The sequence below is a fragment of the Stenella coeruleoalba genome (genome assembly GCF_951394435.1).
Source record: "Stenella coeruleoalba genome assembly, chromosome: 2".
Classification (NCBI taxonomy): domain Eukaryota; kingdom Metazoa; phylum Chordata; class Mammalia; order Artiodactyla; family Delphinidae; genus Stenella; species Stenella coeruleoalba.
The window spans coordinates 17,279,407-17,302,553 of record NC_137147.1 but is presented as its reverse complement, the minus strand read 5'-3'; the positions used below and the strand labels follow the sequence as shown (position 1 = coordinate 17,302,553).

The window sequence follows — 23,147 nt, the reverse complement described above, 5'->3', positions numbered from 1 at the left end:
GGGCTCAGCTTTGGATTTGGCCCGCCTCTGTGTGTAGATCGCCGGAGGGCGTCTGTTCTTCGCTCAGACAGGACTGGGTTAAAGGAGCAGCTGCTTCGGTGACTCTGGCTCACTAAGGCGGGGGGGGGGGGGGGGGGGGGGGAGGGAGGGGCACCGAGTGCGGGGCGGGCCTGCGTCGGCAGAGGCCGGCGTGACGTTGCACCAGCCTGAGGCGCGCCGTGCGTTCTCCAGAGGAAGTTGTCCCTGGATCCCGGGACTCTGGCAGTGGCGGGCGGCACAGGCTCCCCGGAAGGGGGTGTGGATAGTGACCTGTACTCGCACACAGGCTTCTTGGTGGCGGCAGCAACAGCTTTAGCGTCTCATGCACGTCTCTGGGGTCTGTGCTGTTAGCCGCGGCTCGCCTCCGTCCCTGGAACTCCTTTAAGCAGCGCTCTTAATCCCCTCTCCTCACACACCAGTAAACAAAGAGGGAAGAAAAAGTCTCTTGCCTCTTCGGCAGGTCCAGACTTTTCCCCAGACTCCCTCCCGGCTAGCCGTGGTGCACTAACCCCCTGAAGGCTGTGTTCACACCGCCAATGCCAGTCCTCTACCTGCGCTCCGAAGGAGGCCCGAGGCTCAGCTCCCAGCCCCGCCCGCCCCGGCGGGTGAGCAGACAAGCCGCTTGGACTGGTGAGTGCCGGTCGGCACCGATCCTCTGTGCGGGAATCTCTCCGCTTTGCCCTCCGCACCCCTGTTGCTGTGTTCTCACCCGCTGCCTGGAAGCTTCCCCCCTCCGCCACCCGCAGTCTCCGCCCGCGAAGGGGCTTCCTAGTGTGTGGCAACCTTTCCTCCTTCACAGCTCCCTCCCACGGGTGCAGGTCCCATCCCTATCCTTTTGTCTCTATTTATTCTTTTTTCTTTTGCCCTACCCAGGTACGTGGGGAGTTTCTTGCCTTTTGGGAGGTGTGAGGTCTTCTGCCAGCGTGCGGTAGGTGTTCTGTAGAAGTTGTTCCACGTGTAGATGTATTTCTGGTGTATCTGTTGGGAGGAAGGTGATCTCCGCGTCATACTCTTCCGCCATCTTCCCCTCATCCTAATACCTAGAAATTTAAAACAAATCTACCTAAAACATTTGCCAAAGAGGAAAAAAAAAAAACTACTATTATAATGACAATAATATATATAAAAACTTACTGTATTTATTCCAAGATGTATAAAGTAGAATACTGATATCTTTTAGTGTTTTATTATTAAAGGAAAAATTAGAATAAATAAACCATGCCATCGAGAGAAGAAGCACACAGACAGACACACACACATGCCTATGCATGCACACCTAAGGAGAATATGTACTAGTAGAAAGTTAACGGAGTTTACAAATTGAGGTAAGAATATATTTTTTGAAGATAGATCATGGACAGGGCTATTTATAAAAAAAAAAAAGAAATACGAAAGCTTACTATTATAAAATGGTGGATAAAATCACACATTAAAAAACACTTTTTGAACGGAATAGGCCAACAACATAAAAGATATTCAAAGTGTGACAACAAAAAAACACACTTTTTATCACCACCATGCCTAGAGAACTTTGCAGAAAATTCTAGGAAGCCATCAAAAAATAGATACTTCTATATAATCTAATCAATATCAAAGCTTAGAAAAAAAATATGAACTATTCAAATGATAAACATATTATGTTTGACTATAGATTTTCCAAGATTTAAAAATAGTGATGCTACCCACTATTTGTGAGCCAATTAAGAAAATAAATTGTATCTGTTTGGTGAATATAAAAATGCCTTGCATTTTCTTCTGTAGGCATTTGCTGCAGAAATACTGCAGGACAATTGAGCCAATAATACATATCTAAGCATTTGATGTGGGGAAGTAGTAAAAAACAAAGTGTGTACTCAGACATGTGTATAGGGATCTTTATTACAATGTTGGTTTTTTAGTATCTAATAATATCACTGTGTTTTAATCAATTTTGGTGCATCCCTGTGTCTATACAATACATTATTATGAACTCTTCAAGAGAAATGATGTAGAGATGTATTTACTGATATGGAAATAGCCTCATCATTTACAGGAAAAAGACAGATAAAACTTTTAAAGTTATTTCTATATATTTTTGGCTTATCCATATCATCTTATATATATTATGTACACATATTTATTTATTTATTTACAATAACATTTAAAGTAATGCCTTTGGCATTGGTTACACATCCACTAGAAAGGAAAGACTGGGGAAGCCTGGTTCATAGAATGCTTACAATTATAACTGAGTTGTAGAAGGACATTACTAAAAGGAGGATATTATAAGCAAAATCCTGGAGTCAGAGTGAGATGTGTTTGGTGGTTGACCTACACTGGATGAGAAAATGAAAGAAATCAGGTTTGTGGTCAGTTTACACAACACTTGTTCCTGCATTCGGCATGAGTGACCAGTGTTTATCTGGAAACTTGGTCTTCTGGAGTGAAAAATCTTTTCTCTCCCTCTTCCCTGAGACCCACTTGACTCTTTTAGAAACACTGCTTTGTGGGTAATTGATTCAGTAAGATTGTGTGGTAATTTCTGCCGGAGCACCTGGCACCCATTTGACATTTGGTAAATGCCTCTCAAATCTGAGCAGGACACAGCGGGTGGGCTAGCTCGTGGTGGGTTGTCTGCATCTTTGTAAATAGCCTCTTCAGACTGTCTTCAGGCAGGCACACACCGTGACAAACTGTCATTTCCTTGTCTCTGTTATTCTGTTGAAAGTGCTGATGACAGATTCAAATAGAAACTGGGCCCGTGTCAATATTCTGTATGATCCCAACTTTTGACCATTACAAATTGTGATCACTGTGAACATCCTGCACATACACTTTTATTTTCCTGTGTGAATACAGCTGCAAGATAGATTCCCAAAACTGGTCAAAAGTAGTACATGCTGAACACCTTTTGTTGCTCATCTGTAGTTCACCTGTTGGCCATTTATATGCCTTCTTTTGCGAAATGTCTGTTCATGTCCTTTGTCCATTTTTCATTAGTTTTTTTTTTTTTTTTTTTCAGAAAATGTTGGTTTATTTTCACTTCACTTCCCACCTCCCCAAAATATTTGGCCATCACCCTGCTGGTTAATTCCCTCAATCTTCTTCTGGGACACAGGTCCCATAATATCAATTAAAATATACTAACCAAAGTTAATCTCATGCATGATTCATCTGTGCCGTATTACTATTTTCTCAATAGTCATTAAGAATTTATCTCAAAGAATATTTCTGAAGCAAAAAAAGTATTTCTGTAGCAAAACACGTTAAATGTGTTAGGTTTACTTTTTTTTTTTTTTTAGATGTTGGAGGTAGGAGTTTATTAATTAATTAATTTATTTTTGCTGTGTTGGATCTTCGTTTCTGTGCGAGGGCTCTCTCTAGTTGTGGCAAGCGGGGGCCACTTTTCATTGCAGTGTGCAGGCCTCTCACTATCACGGCCTCTCTTATTGCGGAGCACAGGCTCCAGATGGGCAGGCTCGGTAGTTTTGGTTCACGGGCCCAGTTGCTCCGCGGCATGTGGGACTCTCCCAGACCAGGGCTCGAACCCGCGTCCCCTGCATTAGCAGGCAGATTCTCAACCACTGCGCCACCAGGGAAGCCCGAGGTTTACTTTTTTGTTGTTGTTACTGACTTGCTTTTTTTTTTTTTTTAAACATCTTTATTGGAGTATAACTGCTTTACAATGGTGTGTTAGTTTCTGCTTTATAACAAAGTGAATCAGCTATACATATACATATATCCCCATAGCTCCTCCCTCTTGCGTCTCCCTCTCACCCTCCCTATCCCACCCCTCTAGGTGGTCACAAAGCACGGAGCTGATCTCCCTGTGCTATGAGGCTGCTTCCCACTAGCTTTCATTAGTTTTTTTTTTTTTTTCCTATTAAATTGTTTGAGTTCCTTATAAATTTTGGATATTAACCGCTTATCAGATATGTGGTTTGCAAATACTTTCTCCTATTTCATAAACTGCTTTTGCAGTCTGTTGATTGCTTCCTTTGCTGTGCAGAAGGTATTCAGTTTGAGGAAATTTCACTTATCTATTTTTATTTTTGTTGCTTGTGTTTTTGATATTATGACCAAAAAACCATTGTCAAGACCGATGTTGAAAAGATTTTCCCCTATGATTTACTGTAGCAGTTTTACAGTTTCAGGTCTTATATTTAAGTCTTTAGTTCATTTTGCGTTGATTTTTGTATATAGTGTGAGATAAGTGTACACTTTCGTTCTTCTGCATGTTTATATCCAGTTTTACCAACACTGTTTATTGAAGAGACTATCCTTTCCCCATTGTGTTTATTGACACCCTTATCAAACATCTGGAAATCATGAATATGTGGATTTATTTCTCGGCTGTCTGTTCTATTCCATTGGCTGATACGTCTGTTTTTATGCCTGCACCATACTCTTTTGGTTACTATTGATTTGTAATATATTTTGAAATCAAGAAGTATGCAATTCAAATCAAAACCGCAATGAGATTATCACCTCACACATGTTATGATGGATGTTATGAAAAAGACAAAAGATAACAAGTGTTGGTGATGATGTGAAGAAAAGGGAAATCTTGTACATTCTTGGTGGGAATGTAAATTGGTATAGCCATTTCAGAAAACAGTATGAGATCCCTCAAAAAATTTAAAATAGAACTACCATATCACCCAGCAATTCCTCTTCTGGGTACATATCCAAAGGAAATTAAATCTGAATATCGAAGAGATATCCACACCCACATGTTCATTGTAGCATTATTCACAATAACCAAGATACAGAAACAACCTAAGTGTCAGTGGATGAATGGATGAAGAAAATGTGGTACACACATACAATAGAATATTATTCCACATTTAAAAAGAAGGAAGTCCTACCATTTGTGACAACATGGATGAACCTAGAGCACATTATGCTAAGTGAGATAAGCCAGACACAGAAAGACAAATACTGCATGATTTCACTTATATGTGAAATCACTTAAAGAGTCAATCAAACACATAGAAGCAAAGAATAGAACGGTGGTTGCCAGGGGTAAGGGGTAGGCAAGAGGAAAGGAGAAGATACAGGTCAAAGGATATAAAGTTTCAGTCTGCAAGATGAATGAGTTTTGGAGATCTAATTTACAGCAGGGTGATGATAGTTAACAATACTATATTTCATATTTGAAATTTGCTGAGAATATATCTTAAATTAAATCTTCTCAGCACACACAATGGTAATTATGTAGAAGTGATGGATAAGTTATTTAGCTTGATTGTGATGCATTTTTCACAATGTATACATAAATTAAAACATCAAGATATACAGCATGAATATATATATAATTTTTATATGTCAAAGATATCACTATAAAGTTTAAGAAAAAGAAGGGAAAATGCATGCATGCTGTAAATCTCGTTTTCTTACTTTCTCCTCTGGGTCTTTCCACCACACTTAATTTTTATCACCATCATTCTGTGATAGCTAACCTATTGTGCTTGTAGACATTGCAGTGGTAACTGAAAAAATGAGGAAAGCTTATACACAATATTTCTACATCTTGGCAGTATTAACAGTAATTACAATGAATTGTCATAAAATGTGGTTGAGTCTCCATGGACTTTGTTAAGTTTTCAAATTAAACTTTATTATGTTTTATAGCTTCACATTGAGATTTTACAATGCTGTCTTTAGTGAAGTTATTTTATAGAACAAACCCTGTGAACTAAATTAATTATTTTAAAACTTAACACCATGCAAAAAAGTTCTCTGGTTCTTAGATGGAAACATGTGCAGTGAAAACTTAAACAATCTAAAGATTGTTGAATAAAATGTATTTAGTTAAATTATTTATTAAGAATGTGATTTATTAATAAAATTGGTATTTATACAAAAATTTCAAATATCACAAAATAACCAGATGATTGGAAATATAACATGTTATTCTAGGTTTTGCCTCTAACATTTAGATCAACACTGAGCTCAGATAAGTAACTTTTTTCCTAGGTAGATGACTTACTACAGTAAGTAGCCATTCTTATAATGAGTGGATCTAGTTCTCCATAGATAGGAAAGAATGGTTGCAGTGAGTATCTTCCTGTTGAAGACTAAAAATCTTTAGGGCATTAAGAAATGTTAAGTCATGAGTTTTATTTGTCTCCTTGATTGAGTTTTATAAGAAACATTAAAGTAAAGGAATTGGGAGTCTCATGGTTGACTGATAAGAAAATAATCCATGGGGTGAGTTTGTCTCACAACATGGAGATCAACTTCAAGGGGAGATGTATTAAGTAAAATCTGACTTATTATTAGATTGGACTTAAGTAAAGCTAATAAATATGCTTTACACACACACTATATTAACAACTTAATATTCTGTAAAGGGGACATTCATAGATTCCTTTAACTTTATAGTTTCAGTCTTGAGGGATTTATTCTCACAGTCCTACTGACTACATTTTTGCTTAAATCTTTATTGAAGGGGACTTCCTTGGTGGTCCAGTGGTTGAGACTTCACCTTCCAATGCATGGGGTGTGGCTTTGATCCCTGGTTGGGGAGCTGGGACCCCGTGTGCCTCGCGGCCAAAAAACCAAAACAAAAAATGGGGGCAATATTGTAACAAATTCGATAAAAACTTTAACAATGGTCCACATCAAAAAGAAAATCTTAAAAAAAAAAGATTTACTGAGATATAATTCAAATATAACTCATCAATTTAAAGTATACAATATGATGGTGTTAGTATAATCATATAGATGTAACCATCACTACAATAAATTTTCATCACCCCTAAAAACACCCTGCACACATTAACAGTTACTCCCTTCCCATTTCTATCCAACTCTACCATTTCCTCCCCCCCCAGCCCTTGGCAATCACTAACTTACTTTCTATCTATATATTTGCTTATTCTAGACATTTCACATAAATGAAATCATAAAATATGTGATCACACTTAGCATAACATTTTCAAGGTTCATCCATGCTGTAATTTATTCCTTTTTATTTCCAAATAATATTCAATTATATGGATATATCACGTTTCATTTATCTATCCAATAGTTGATGGGCATTTGAGTCATTTCCACTTTTTGGCTATTATGAGTGATGCTGCTGTGATCATTAATGTACAATTTCTTTTTTTTTGCATGGATGTGTTTTCATTTTTCCTTGTTATACATTATTGTCTCTTATTTTACTTGTAGTCTGTAATTATCTAGCAGCAGTATGATGTAGTTGAAAATAAGTGAAAGGAAAAAATCTTTAATAAATTATACAAAGGTACAAAATTTTTAAAGATCAGAGCCCTGAAATGATCATTGAAATATATTGCATTTCCAACCAAGGAAAGCACAAGTTTTGTTCAATATACTCAGTTTGAGAACATAAGAATGAATATACTCTATGTTTGAAGTACTTCCACAAAAAAGGATTAACATAAAATCTTGTTCTGCATAGACACCCAGTTGCCGAGTTCGGTTGACTCTATCTTTACAATATCTCTCATATCTACCTCTTACTCCCTATCCTGACAGCAGCTGTATGTTCTCTCTAGAAAATTATCATGGTCTTCTTTCTCCTCCTTTTATTTCCATTTAGATCCCTTCCTGATCTAAACCCTCTAAAGAAAAATTCTATAATGTTACTCTTCTGTTAAAACACAATAAAAAATAAAGCCAAAAGAGCTCTCAATGTTTCAGTATTGCCCACAGAATAAAAGGAAAATAGGCAAAGTATGAAGGTGTGGCAGTCCATTTCTTGGATATCAGCTTCTGACTGAACTGGTTTATTGAAGTCACAAATTGAATAAATGAATTCTGAAATACATTTAACCACTGTCCTAGGGCTTATATTTGACACAAAGCATATATGGCTTTAGTCATTGTGTTAGTCCAGGTTCTACGAGAAGCAGATGACAATATTAGATTAAACATACAAGACATTTATTAGGGGAACAACCTGTGAGCAAAAATTGGGATGAAGCCAGGAAGGAGAGAAGTGCTGTCAGACCATGACGCAGGTGCGATCTCAACTGAAGGAATGTGGGGTGAAAGCATCTTAGTCTGCAGTGAAGTTCTCAAGAAAATTAGACAAGATTATCAGGGGAGTCCTGATAATCCAGGACTGATAATCTCAGGAGCAAGCCAGCATGGCTCCTGAGAGGAATACTATGTCTCCAGAAATGGGTCTGAAGTGGCATGCTGCTGTGTCTAACACCTGACTGAGAGTAACTGAAACCATGAACTTGGTGCAAACATGAGGCTGAATTTTGGAGTACAGCAGCTGGAGCCCCATAGCTAGAGATCTAAAAACTGCATTGTCATAGCTGCCACAGGTAAACAGTGCACCTCAAAAAATAATGATAGCCATCTAGATTGTACTTTGGAGGTTGTGATGGTAGAGAAATATCAGAGGAATTCCCATACGGGCAGTTTTTGTTTTGCCTCTAGAAAGTAAATTTCCAATTGAACAAATTGAAATACATACTTTTCATGGTACACCACTTCTGAGTATTTAATTCATTATGGTCTACCCAAAACAGAAGAGCAAGTTTAATACAAATGTTCCAAAGTGATTATCCTGTTTTACGTTCCCATTACCAGTGTACCAAAATTTCAGTTTTCTACATATCTTCACCAACACATGGTAATGCCAGACTTTTAACTTTTGACCAATGTAGTAACTGTGTAACTCTATCTTATGGATCACACTTTTGACATCTTATCTCAGAACTTTTTTGCTTTATCCAATGTCATAAAGATTTTCTCCTATACTGTCATTTAGTTAAAGTTCTAGTTTTATATTTAAGTCTCCATTCTGAGTTAAGTTTTGTATATGATGTGAGATTTGCATCAAAATTAAAAAAAAATATGTCCCAGCATCATTTGATGAAATGATTATAATTTCTCCACTGAATTGCTTTTGCATCTTTATCAAAAATCAGTTGTCCGTATATGTTGACTATCTACTCTGTTCCATTATCTCTTCGTCTATATTTATGCTAATATCTCACTGTCTTATTTCCTACAGTTTTAGAGTAAATCTCAAAGTCAGATAATTTTAGCCTCCAACCTTATTCTTCAAATTTGTTTTGGCTGTTCCAGAGGTTCTTCTTGTTTCAATATAAATTTTAAAATTTACTTTAGTTTCTCCAGAAAAATATCTGGTGGGATTTCAATTGGAATAGTGTCAGACAGAATTGGCATCATAAGTATATTGAATCTCTGTTCCATGAACATAGAGCATCTCACAATTTATTTAATCTCTTTAATTTGTCTTAACAGTATAGTTTAAGTTTAATCAGGCAGCTCTTATAATTTTTGTCAGAATTACCCTTAAATATTTTATACTTTTTCATGCTATTAAAATATTTTTAACTTTGATTTCTTTATAATCTTTGCTAGTACTATTGCTTTTTGTGGGTTGGTTCTGTGTTCATAATTTAAGCCTACGAATTGACTTATTACTTCTAGTAGCTTTTTAGTAGATTCCTACTTTTGTAGATTTTCTATGTAACACACTATGTCATCTTCGAATCAAAACAGTTTTACTTCTTTTGTTACAGTCAGGATGACTTTATTTTTCCAGACTTTATAGAGAAGTGGTAAGGACGGACACTTTTACCTTGTTCCTGATCATAGAGAAAAGTTTCAATCTTTCACCACTAAGTATATTGTTATCTGCATTTTTTTTTATAGAAGGCATTTATTAGGTTGAGAAAGTTTAATTCGATTGCTGAAATTTTATCTGGAAGGCTTTGTAATTTGTCAAGTGCTTTATCTGCTTTTATTGAGATTGCCTTATTGTTTTCTTTCTTAGTTTATTAATATGATGGCATTCTTGGGATAAAACCCACTTGGTCATGATGTATTATCTATAGTTGTTGGACTTAATATTAAGTATTAAATATTAAATAATAATATCAATATTAATTCAATTTAAATAAAGGAGAGTATCTTATTTATTTAGCATGTCTAGTGGCCTTTGTTCATAGCTCCAACCATCGTTTCACTTGGTAGTTTCCTTCTGCTTTGAAGGGCTTTGTTCATCATGTCCGGTGGTACAGGTCTGGTGCTGATAAACTATTTCTGCTTTTGCAAGTCTAAAAGTCTTTATTTTGACTTTTCTTTTGAAAGATATTTTTGCTGGAGATAAAATGCTAGGTTGACAGTGTTTCCTTTCTGTACTTAAAAGATGTTGCTCCACTCTTTTTTATCACTCGAATATTTTTCTGATAATAAAATGCTGTCAAGCTTTTGTTTTTTTTTTCCTTTGAAAGTAGTGTGCTTTTCCACCCCTGGCTGCTTTTAAGATGTTCTGTTTATTACTGGTTTTGAGCAATTTAATTACAATGTGCCTTGGTATGAGTTTCTTGTCTTTTGGGTTTTGTGAACTTCTTGGATCTATGCATTTATTAACGTTCATCAATTTGGAAAAATGTTGGCCACTATTTCTTCAAATTTTTTCTGTTCCCTCCTTTGACGATTCTAATTCCACATATATTAGGATTCTTAAAGTTGTGCTACAAGCTCCCTGATGCTCTTTTTATTTTTATTTGATTATTTCTCTGTTTTAAATTTTGGATAGTTTCCTTTGCTATGTCTTAAAGTTTATGAATCTTTTCTTCTGCACAGTCTAATCTGCCTTTAATCCTATCAGATGTATTTTTCATCTCAAAACTTGAAATTTTCATTTCTAGAAGTTCATTTACAGTCTTTTTATTTCTTTCAAGTCACTACTTAATTCATTGAACATGTGAAATACAATTATAATAATAATCCAAATGGCCTTGTTTTCTAATTTTAATATCTATGTCAATTTGGGTCTCTTTCAGTTAACTGATATTCCTTCTCAATGCATATCATGTATTCTTGCTTCTGTGTGTGTCTGGTAATTTTAGATTGGATGCCTGACATGAATTTTACCTTTCTGGGTGTGGATATTTTTGTATTCCTCTATATGCAAAAATTCCTATAATTATTTTTGAGCTTTGATCCTTATAATAAATTTCTTGGCTTTTAGATTAAGGAGGGTTTGGATAGGTAGAACTGCTAGGAACTAATGCTTGTGAAATATCAGAGGCTGCTTGACAATACTTACATTTGCCTAGAAAGATTCCAAATGAATTATGCCTGTGATATTTATTTATCTCCTGCCAAAATAGAAATACACATTATTAATGAGCCATTTAGTACATGGCAAGTTACAAATAACTATAACTGGCTGAACATTTCCTTGGAACTATTAAGATCCAGATCCAATTGTCTGATTCCTTCACTTGAAAAGGTAGTAGTTCACACATTTAATATTTCTCTGTAGCATTATATTTTCCCCTGACACAATGATGTAATTGTTTGACTCTCTAGATTATTGAGAAAAATATAGAAAGATACAAGGAGAAACCTATCAAATGCTTTGAAATATCAAAGTAGGTCAAAACCTATGTCTTAGTTTTTTTTGTTTGTTTTTTCCGTGCATTCATCACTCCCATCATTGACAGACTTCTGCTTGGACAATCTCCAAGGCATTTTGACATTTTACTGAGTCTCTCCCTATCTGCTTTTCAATGGTTGTTGAAATGTATTTAGTTTGAAACTCAGGGGAAAGACCAAGAAAATTTATGCTCAGTACTGTGATGATTCAAAGTAGTACCAGAGGTTACCTTCTGTTTTGCTTTTCACATTTGCACATACCCATTGAGAAGTGAATATTTACTGTCTCACAATGAAAAGATTATTTCTTGTCCAGTTGAGTAATAGTTTATAGTTGTATTTACATGACATCAGTCTAGTGAGGTAGACAACTTCAGGAGTCAGGAAGAAACTTCACGTAAGTCCATTGGAAATAGTGGAAAAAAGAGCTGTGTTTGTATTGTATGAGTTTGAAGTCCAATTCCTGCTGCAAACATAATAAAAAGGATTCATGATTAGTTTATCTTATGAACATCTAACTTTATTTGCTTCTAAGAGATATGTATCTTTACCTACTTTCTTTGTAAGAGAAAACTGTTTCTTTAAAGTGATAAAATCACATTTTAATTATGAGACTTCAAAAATTGTACTTATTGACCCATTTAAAATCATAGAATATTTAACGTGGCTTTATTTATGAAAGACTGTTTTTCAGATTCCTAGTTAATAACTGCAGACTCATTCTTTGGAAGAGATAGATCTAGTAATAATACTTCTTCAGTGGTTCCTCTTTATTTGAAGGGCTATATGTCCTGAAATATGGCAAGAGATATTCCATGACTAAAAGCAACAACTTCCTTATATGTTAGAATATTGAGCGATAACAGTACTCTAAAGCATTACTTATCATTATTCTTCCTAGGCTCAATAATACATATTTTTATTTTCTTATGGTAACTTTAATAATATGTAATTTATTATTTTATTCAGGAATGTCTGTTCTGATGTAACCCTTAATTCTTTCACTCCCAGATGAATCATATTTAAAGACTTGTATAGCAACATATTAACTTTCTGTAAAGAACTGTTTGTCAAAATTTTTATTGACTCTGATATAAAATATAATGGATTACTAAAACAACATCACACTGCTTCATAAAATAATGCCACAGTAAGTTGTAAATAGTGAAAAGAAAAAGTGTGGCCTTTGAGGCAGAAACATTCTTGGTGGAACTATGAACCTGCCACTGTACATGTCACCAGTTTGTAGACAGCATATAGCATATATATATACATATATATAATACATATATATAAGTATATATATATACATATATATAAGTATATATATAAGTATATAAGTATATAAATAAATATATAAGTATATATAATATATATAATATATATAATATACGTATATATAATATATATAGTATATATAATATGTATTATATATATATTATATATACGTATATTATATATAATATATGTCGATTTTCCCTTTTATTGCTGTTAGCATTTGCCTTAGGTATTGAGGTGCTCCTATGTTGGGTGCATAAATATTTATAATTGTTATATCTTCTTCTTGATTTGATCCCTTGATCATTATGTAGTGTCCTTCTTTGTCTCTTGTAATCATCTTTATTTTAATGTCTATTTTGTCTGATTTGAGAATTGCTACTCCAGCTTTATTTTGATTTCCATTTTCATGGAACATCTTCTTCCATCCCCTCACTTTCAGTCTGTATGTGTCCCTAGGTCTGTGGGGGTCTCTTGTAGACAGCAATATATGGGTCTTGTTTTTGTATCCATTCAGCCAGTCTATGTCTTTTGGTTGGAGCATTTAATCCATTTACACTTAAATTAGTTACCGATATGTATGCTCCTATTACCATTTTCTTCATTGTTTTGGTTTTGTTATTGTAGGTCTTTTCCTTCTCTTGTGTTTCCTGCCTAGAGAAGTTCCTTTAGCATTTGTTGTAAAGCTGGTTTGGTGGTGCTGAATTCTCTTAACTTTTGCTTTTCTGTAAACACTTTAATTTCTCTGTTGAATCTGAATGAGATCCTTGCTGGGTAGAGTAATCTTGGTTGTAGCTTTCTTCCTTTCATCACTTTAAATATGTCCTGCCCCTCCCTTCTGGCTTGCAGAGTTTCTGCTGAAAGAAAGCTGTTTACCTTATGGGGATTCCCTTGAATGTTATTTGTTGCTTTTCCCTTGCTGCTTTTAATATTCTTTCTTTGTATTCAATTTTGATAGTTTGATTAATATGTGTCTTGGCATGTTTCTCCTTGGATTTATCTTGTTTGGGACTCCAGGAGTGGGTTTGATATAACTGGTTTGAAGTGTAGGCTGGGCTACAGAGAAGCACTTTATTCTTGCTTCACCTTCTTGCTCTGCATCTGCTCCACTTCCCCGTAAAGTCAGTTCCAATATGCATTTGGGGTCTTACCCCCTCATTCCTACTCAGTCAGGTGGTGCCAGCTAACACAGATCTGGCCAATTAGGATCTCGTATTCTTCTGTCACAGGTAGATATTTAAACCTGTCAGGACAGTGAGAAACTATGAGACCTACTGAGGCCTTTGAAAGACAGATACTCTAACTTGCTGGATTTGAAGCTGAGAGGTTTTAAGTTTTGTAGCTACAGCACTCACCTTTCTACCCTGAGAGAGAAACTAAAAGATGGAAAGAAACCTAGTTCTGAGCACCTTAGTCAGCTGTGCCTGCAGCTACTCTAACACCTGCACATTTTTATTTTAACTGTGACAATAAAAAAGGCATTTTTTATTGAAAAAAAGTTATTTTGTAGTATGGCACAAAATAACTGAATCATCTTAAAGAAAGACAACCCAAATTGTAATTTCCTTCTTTGGGTTGATATTCATGTAATACTCTGTAGTAATGAATTTATTAACATGTAAGTATGTATATGTAAGTATTAGGACTTACAAAGATATATAAATATACAAATAGATGATAAATGTAACGGTTTTAATTTTAGCCTTTATGTATAATTAACTTATAAGCATATTAAATCAAATTACATTTATTATATTGAGCTTATAATCTTTATCATGTGCAACAATTTCTTTGATAAATAGACAAATTATGTTTATTATCCTATCTTGATATTTGTATTTTTCTGTATCTACTGCTAAGCCTATAAGGATTGATTCTACATCAAAGCCTAAGAAACAGTAATAAAAACACCTGTCAGTAAACTCCAGCAGTTTTAAGTGAATCATGTTAGTATGTTCCCTTCTTTGCTTAAAGTAGCTTGAATCAGGTTTTCTTTTACTTTTGGAAAAAAGAAAAGAGACAACTGATACATTTCTTTCTTCCCCATACCCAAATTCCCACGTTTTTTACCTACAGGTGAGTCTTGACATGATTCCTTGTAATAATGCTGCTCAAATAATTTAGCAAGAATTTTCTTTTAAGGGTCACTCTGGGTTAAGCATGAAATTTAATTAACTCATTAAAATCTAAGATGTGTTCTCTCTAGAATGCTGGCTGAAAACAGAAGCCTGGGTAATGAAGCCACTCCACTCTATCTCAGAGCTCTCCCCTTCCAGGTTATACTAGAAAAATCAGGTTTTTGAATCTGAAGTGGGAGCTGCGGTGAAACTTACATTTCACAAAAGAAAAGTGCCTTCAACGTGAGTTAGCTGTCTGGATGGTTCTGAAACATTTAGTTTCTATTTGATCTTTAGCCAGAGTAGTCAGAAAATAGCTTGGCTAATGCTACTCAGCAAATTCTCTCAAGGGCAAGGATTCACACCATGAATTTTTCTCAGGTCTGATGACTAAATCTCCCACTTCATTTATTACGCAGGCACTATCTGTTCTCTGGAGGCAGCACAGAATAGAAAGGAAACACTTTGTAGAGAGAAGTTGGGTGATGAGTGTGTATGTCTTTCCCTAAAACTGCATTTTGTCACATCAACTCAGAGTAAGGACAGTGACTGAAGTGTTTCTCAATGTTGTACTGTAACAGATAAGGGAAGGACACCATGAATGGTCAGAGAGCAGGAGAATTCACTTCAGCTTTCTGCTAATACTCACGAAATGGAATGCCACCCCGTCTTCTTTTAACTTCACAGGTAAACAGTTTTGCAAGGGCAATCGCAGATTTTGCTGGAGAATTTAGCCACTAGAGGGTCCCTCTGTTCAAGGTCATGCATATAATGTTGAAGGATTTGCACACAAACAGAGAGAGAAAGAAAGAGATAGAGAGTTAGAGCATTGAAAATAGGAATAAAAATGAAACAGAATCATAAGGTAGTGGGATTGCCTTAGCTCATTACTATCCTCCTGTATTCCACTACATGCTGTTGGTCGTGCACCTTAAATAAAATTGCTCCTTTTAGAAGAAGGAAATGATCTTGCTATAAAATGCACTATAGCACATTGATAATTATTGATTCTTACAGGCTACTCTGTTTAACATCAGAGCAAGAGATTGTTTAAGGACAGGTGCTTTAAGGCTACCTCCATCCCCATGGAAACACTGATAGCTAAACTGAATAAAGGGTGCAGTATTGTGATTTATAAAAAAAAAATATGTATTTTGTGTTTCAGATGGCTAAAATATATTTCTCATAAATATTTGGTCTTTGTCCATAGTTTCTGGCTTACAGCTCCCCAAATCTCTGGAATGTCCTAAGTGATAAGAGCCATGAAGATGTCTTTTTGTTAGGTTAATGAGGTGACTTTGGGACCCCAACTGAAGATGAGAGATGGTTGCCAGGAGACCAAACCATGTGATTATCAGGTTGCAACTTTCAGTCCCACCTCCCTGACCTCTGGAGGAGGAACAAGGGGCTGGAGGTTGAACCAATTGCCAATGGCCAATTATTTATTCAATCATGCCTGTGTGATGAAGGCTCCAGGTAGGTGAACATGTGGAGGTGCTGAGAGAGTGATGCACTCAGGGGACGTGGAAGCTCCACACTCCTTCCCCATCCCTTGCCCTCTACATCTCTCCCATCCGGCAGTTCCTGAGTTACATCCTTGTATCATAAACCTGTGATCTAGTAAGTAACATTTTTCTCTGAGTTCTGTGAGCTGCTCTAGCAAATTAATTGAACCCAAAGAGGGGTCGTGGAAACCTCTAATTTATAGCCAGTTGGTCAGAAATAGAGGTAGTAACAGAGGAAAATTGCTTTTGACTTGAGGTGTTAGGCTTAGAAACAACTAATTCAGAACACCTATGAGCTTCTGCCATCAAATGAATTGCATACTCAAATCCCTCCTAAATGTCTGGGTATTTACATGTGTGGCCCAAAGAGGTTCTGTCTTCTTTGGTTTGGAAGTGGCAATGAATGGACAAACAAAGAGGTCAGATCTTAAACATTTCCCACTCTCACTTAGAAACTCGAGGGATGCAGATTGTTGTCAGAAAAAATCTATCCTAAGACTGAAGTCTTTCTCAGCATTGTATGTCTAAAGCATTTTAGGTCCATTTTTAGTTTTGCTGACAGTGGGAATGTATTTTGAGGCTGGCAGGGATAGTGCATCAGATTGGAGTAATTGTTCCTGTGTGGACAAACTGATTAAGCCAGGGAAGATTTCATGCCTGCTGTTTTTGTACTTTTGTTCATATTGTGTTTTGGGCCCCCATCAGTAATGTTCTGAAGTCTTCTTTTTTCATGTACTTAAGTGTAATCAATCTTTTAAGACCATTAGAATCTTAGAACATCTTAAAAGTATTTCGTTCTCCCAGATGACTTATTCTACTGAGCCAGAAGACTCTTTAACCTGTGCTTTCATTTGGCCCTTGGTGATGTGCATATCATCTTAACATGTATTATTTTCATTTTTATTATTATTATGTAAACTACCGTTAACTATTATTTATAGAGATGTTTGTTGTGCATATGAAAAGTGGAGAGCTGAGTTTAAAACTATGTCTGCTTGACTTTTGTACATTAAATCATTCATCCATTTATTCAGATACTGAGTGCTTAAACATGGAAGACTGCACTTTTCAGAGAGCTCCCTATTGGCTACGATTGGTCCCTACATCAGACTCCATTAAACAGTTCTCATGTTGAGTCACATGTGTTTGCATCTCTGGCCCTCTTCTGTGTAGAAAAGGAGGAAACGTTGAGGGAGAGACTTCTGTCTTGTTCATATTTATATTTCCTGCATCTAATGTAGCACAGGTGACATTTTAGGCAATTATCCCTTCTTTCTCTTCTTTCCTCTATTCATCCCCTTCAGGTCAATCATTTAGTATATTTCAAACCCATATTGAAGTTCTACTCTTTCTCTAGTCTCTAGGATACAAAAATGAGTCTGGAATAATCTCTGCCCCCAAAGTTATCAGCCTGTGGTGGGGCACTTACATTTAAACAAGCAGTAAAAGAATCTAAAAAAAGAGTGGATATGTGTATATGTATAACTGATTCCCTTTGCTGTACACCTGAAGCTAACACAACAATTGTAAATCAATTATAATCCAATACAAATTAAAGCAAAACAAAACAAACAGTACAATATACCATTTTGAATACAATGATAGAAATGCACAGACTGGGCTTCCCAGAGGTTGAATTTCAAGCCCCTATTACATTTTATAATAAAAATTTTAAAATGCCAAATCAGAAGTTACAACAATCACTAGTTTATTTTAAATGCTTCCACATTAAACACATAAAAATACAATGAAATATAATTTTGCTACTTGCAAATATTAAGATTTCTAAAATATCGATAGATTACTAGAGGCTGAGCCTACTTGGGATAGAACTGTGTGTTAGGCATGTATGCCCATAAATAAGGGAGATATGAAACAACCAGAAGGATTCCCCAAGGGAATATACACAAGGGAATCTGGTGATTGCTGTTCAAGAATTGTGCTGGGCATGGGACCACATGGGAGTGTGTGGTTTGGGAAAATGATAGTATTTTCCCCTTGTCAAACTCTTAGGATTAATGAGAATGTGTGCTCTCCATAAGAAGGGGCTGCAGTAGGGGGACTGGTCTTGGAGGGGGGAAAGGAGATGTGGGACACCTGAGAGGACAGTCTTGATCTGAATCTTTCACTCTAACATCTTTACGTATCCTCTCTGGGTCATTTTCTTATTTTCGATTTAAGATTCTTTTGAGTCCCAGTTGACTAAGATAGCAGTGATGGGAGGAAGAGGAAATGAGACCTCAAATCCTTTCTTAAGTGTCAGTGAAGTATTTGACTCCCTAACTTATTGCCCTTACTTTATTTGGCAAAAGGTAGTATTCTCACCAAAATTGATATTATATATACTTATCTCATAATTTAAAGACACAAAATATAAAATAAAATGAATAATAAAGAAAGCTTTATTAACCCTTTGGTGTGTGAGACTGTGGAGGTGGGGTGTCCTGCCCATTTGAGTTAATGACAAATTGCCAATGACATTTGAGGATCATTCAGAGCTTCAGGTGGTACAGATGATTAGCAATCATAATTGTACTGAAGGCTCACAAAGTAGGGTTTTGAATACAATTATATGATGGAGAAAATGTCCCTACCTCTTCTTTTTTTTTTTTTTTTTTTGTGGTACGCGGGTCTCTCATTGTTGTGGCCTCTCCTGTTGCGGAGCACAGACTCCGGACGCGCAGGCTCAGAGGCCATGACTCACGGGCCCAGCCGCTCTGCGGCATGTGGGATCTTCCCGGACCGGGGCACGAACCCGTGTCCCCTGCATCGGCAGGCGGACTCTCAACCACTGCACCATCAGGGAAGCCCTCTCTACCCCTCCTTAAATGCCATTATGCTTTCTGAATTTGATGATGATCTTTACATAATCTAAAATATCTCGGGGATGAGAGTCACTACATTAAAATATATCCATGTTCCAAATGTGTGGCAGTATTACTGCAGCAAGATATTCAGTCAGAATGATCCGAAGGAGTTCTGATCTGCGCTGCATGTGGGTCACTGTAGATTTACAAAGGAGTTAGCAACCAGATCCCCCTCTGTGAAGGGTTTGCAAAAACCCCTTTTCTATTCAACAGTCCAAGAATAGTAACAAAGAAAACATACAAAGAGTTAAATCCATGCTACCTCAATCTTCTCACTAGATTGATATTATCCATATCACCCCAGTCTGGCTAGTTTATTTCTTGATCTTTTTTTTTTTTCTTTAAAAAAAAAAACAATGTGTCAGGGAGAGAATTACCTGACTCCAGTCAGATCTAATTTTTTTATTTCATAGAAAATAATGCCATTAGGAGGCAGGTGCAGCAATGTTTTATTCTATTTTATATTTTTCTGAGTTTCTCTCTGCTCAAGAAAACATTCTGAGCTTTTGGGTTAACAGTGGTGAACACAGAAAACAAGCATTGGGAATAACAAAGCTGAAATTAGTCATTTTTAAAGGACATCTTTCCAAATTGGACTTGATATAAGTTCTGTTAACTGGTATGATGGCTGGCTGAGGGCGGCAAATCAAGAAATATGACAAAAGACTAGGTAGCTGATCTTGTTTTATATATTCATTAATGATCGAAAAGGAGCAAACAGTCCATTGAATTTCGATGATATTAATTCAATAGCTTTTGAAAGCCCTAGTGAGGTCAGGGAAAGACTTTTTGTAAAGGCTTGTAAAACTTAGAATTAATGAAAAAAAATTGAAATAAGAAAGGAGACTTCCCAGAGCTTGAGAACAGGTAACGCTCAGAACCAACACTTAATGAAAAAAGCATATTGTTAATGAGAACTATTGAATAATACCTCAGATTTATAATGGAAAGAAAAATTAATGGAACTTGCAATGTGAGCTAAAGATGAAAAGATAAAGATAATTAGCATATTTTGTCTAATTCATGAAGTTAGGAATATGGGCATTTATACAAAATGAAGATATCACCCACATATATTCTTCCACAGTTCAGTTACCACAAATAAGGACCGGCGGACTCTTTGCATGTGTCAGTCATCCATAACACCTAGCCTTAAATACCCTGTTTACTTCCAAAGCAACAAGAATTATATCCAGGTCCTCCTATGACTTATAAGCCAATGACACAAGGTGATATCCTATCTACTGGGAATGCAGCCGTGAATAAAACAGGTGAAATCATGTCCTTATTGAGCCTATATTCTAGTGGAGGGAGACATAAATAAATGAGTGAGAATATGTCCAATAAGTTTAGAAAAAAACACTAAGTATGATTAAGAATAAAATTAAATAAGAAAGTACATGTATACTTCAAAAAGTGTTGAAAATTCTATACTAATTACATTTGTATTAAGCCATATTATAGATACAAAAGTTAAATAACAAAGTTACCATCTATTTTAGTTATCTATTTGTGTTACAAAGTTATACAAATAGAAATTTATAAAGGTCCACCCAGGTTCATCCCAAAGTTAGTGGTTTAAAACAATAGCAATGATCTATTGTTATCATCCTGGACATTCTGGGGGATTGACTAGGCTCAGCTGGGCAGTGTTTGCTCTTGTTCTTTTCACTGTTTGAGTCAAACTGTGGCCAGGGTTGAAGTCACCTCTAAAGCTTCTGTGCTCGCCTGTCTGGTATGTGGGCGGGGAAGGTTCAAAGGGCTGGGTGCTGTAACAGCTGAAACTCCTCAAGTATTTCTCTTCCTATGTGGTCTATCCTTGAGGACTCTCAGCATGGTGACTTCATAGTGCTCTGGCTGCCAAAGACACATAATCTCAGAGAGAGAATAAAACCAGGTTGATAACCATATTGCCTTTGTGACCTAGTCTTGGATTAATCAGTGTCACTTCCACTATAGTCTTGTGGTTGAGAAATTTATAAAGGTCCACCCAGGTTCAAGGACTGGAAACATAGATACAATCACTGGTTTGGAGGAGCTCCATGTTGAAAAATTGCACATAGGATGAGATATATATTATTATCATAGTTTTTGGAAAATACTTTCTGCCATATCAGATAATAATGGCTACTCTATTATGTACCAAGCAAGTTGTTAAGTTTTCTGGTAGATAAACTCTAAGAGACTGTGACTTAGTGTGGAGAAATATTACCAAGTTACAATGAAAGCTAATAAATGTTATATACAAATGTAAGATTATAAAAGAGCTGGCACAAGACATTATATGATTTGGTATGCTATCATTTCATAGAATAGATTCCATAAATTTGGAGGAAAGAGATCACTGTGGACCATTCTGAGAAATTTCACGTTGGAGAAGGACTTTGATCCTCTAGACTGGATTGTCAACTGAGAAATAGATAAGACATTCTCTAATTAGAGGAAGAATGAATAAAGGTAAGAGTTGAGAACATTCTTAGAAAGTCTGATTTGAGGACAGTGAAAAGACAAGAAAATATCCTCAAGACAGTGATTAAAACAATGACGACAACAAAAATCCAGACTAGAAAGAGCACAGGACATAAACACCTATAATATGTTCTACATTGTAATAGAGAATCAAGGGAAAAGAAAATGGAAAATTAAAATCTTGGCCCTCCTTGAGTTGTCAACTGAAATTTGTTAAAGAAATTGGCGACAAATTGTGGTAGGATATTTGTACATTAAAAACTTGACACTGTGACTAGGTAAAAGGAAGATACTGTTATTAGAAATGACAGCTTGTGAAAAAAGTAGAATGAAATATAAAACATAGGTGTGTCCTGAGGGAGAGCCAAGTGGTAGCTCTGTTGGCTTTTATGACCTGGTTTCAGAAGTCCCTTAGTGTGACTTCTGTCACATTCACAAAGATCTGTCTAGGTTCCAGGGATGAGGCTTTTCATAAGGCTTCTTAATTTCACATGAGAAAAGAAAAGCCAGAATGAATTATGTTTTTGCTGGCTCTAGATTGTTTATATGCCAGACAGGGAGACTCCTGAAGGTAGAACCCATGTTCCAGTCATCTTTCTGCTCAGTAGTTGGCACGGTGATGGGCATAATTATGTATTTGTTGAGTGAAAGAAAGCAGTAGTCCTGCTTGGATAATGGTTCGCTTATTGTTTCTTTAATCAGTTCTAAGATCCCTATAACCATCTTCCTATTTCAGCTGGTGGGTTTAGCCACATATGGACAACTCCATTGGTCAGATTCTCTACCCAAGTTACAATTATGTGTGCCATTGTCTAGTATCTGTTGGTTTGTTAATTTCATTATATATATATAAACATAAATATATACTATATAGGTATATTTTTCATTACTCTTACCATTTTGTATGTATAGAAAGGAGCTAGAACTTTTTGTGATATTTTGCAAAAAAAAAGAACTGTTTTTAGATTCAGATCAATGTGAAAAAGTCTCTCCTAACTTAAACTTATGGCATCTGTGATTCTATCTTCATAAAGAAGTTGAGAGTCCAATCTCTAATTGGACATTATTTCATGTTTATATTCTATTCTTAAGTGTTTTGCTCAAAGTAGTCTGTGTCCAGTAGTTCTAGTGGTATTTCCATCAGTTTTGCAGACTTTGCACAATTGCCCCAAATATTAACAATCTTTCAGAATGGAGCAAGAAAAATGTAAACAAAATAGTGCAGATGATTATTATAAGCCTTTCCCACTCCTGATATTCCCTCACCTCAGAACCACCACTGATGGAACATTACTTCCTCATTTCATTTTTGAACTTTGAATCAATAGCAGTGATTCAATTCATAATGTCACTATTTAGCCTGTGGTGGCCTTTCCTTTCTTCCCTACAAGTTCTATCAGGCAATTCTATAGACTAACACACTTTCTAGTGTTTTCTCTGAGAGGAATGAAGATTAGATACGAGAAACAAACATAACAGGCTGAAAA

The 23,147-nt window shown here is 36.0% G+C and overlaps 1 long non-coding RNA gene across 1 annotated transcript in view; it reads left to right on the top strand.

Moving 5' to 3' along the window:
• The first annotated feature begins 247 nt into the window (after positions 1 to 247).
• Positions 248 to 23,147, top strand: part of LOC307182145 — a 62,208-nt gene continuing 39,308 nt past the window's right edge. The window contains exons 1-2 of the long non-coding RNA XR_013827134.1: positions 248 to 669; positions 913 to 967. This is a non-coding gene — a long non-coding RNA (uncharacterized lncRNA). The remainder of the gene's footprint in view (positions 670 to 912; positions 968 to 23,147) is intronic.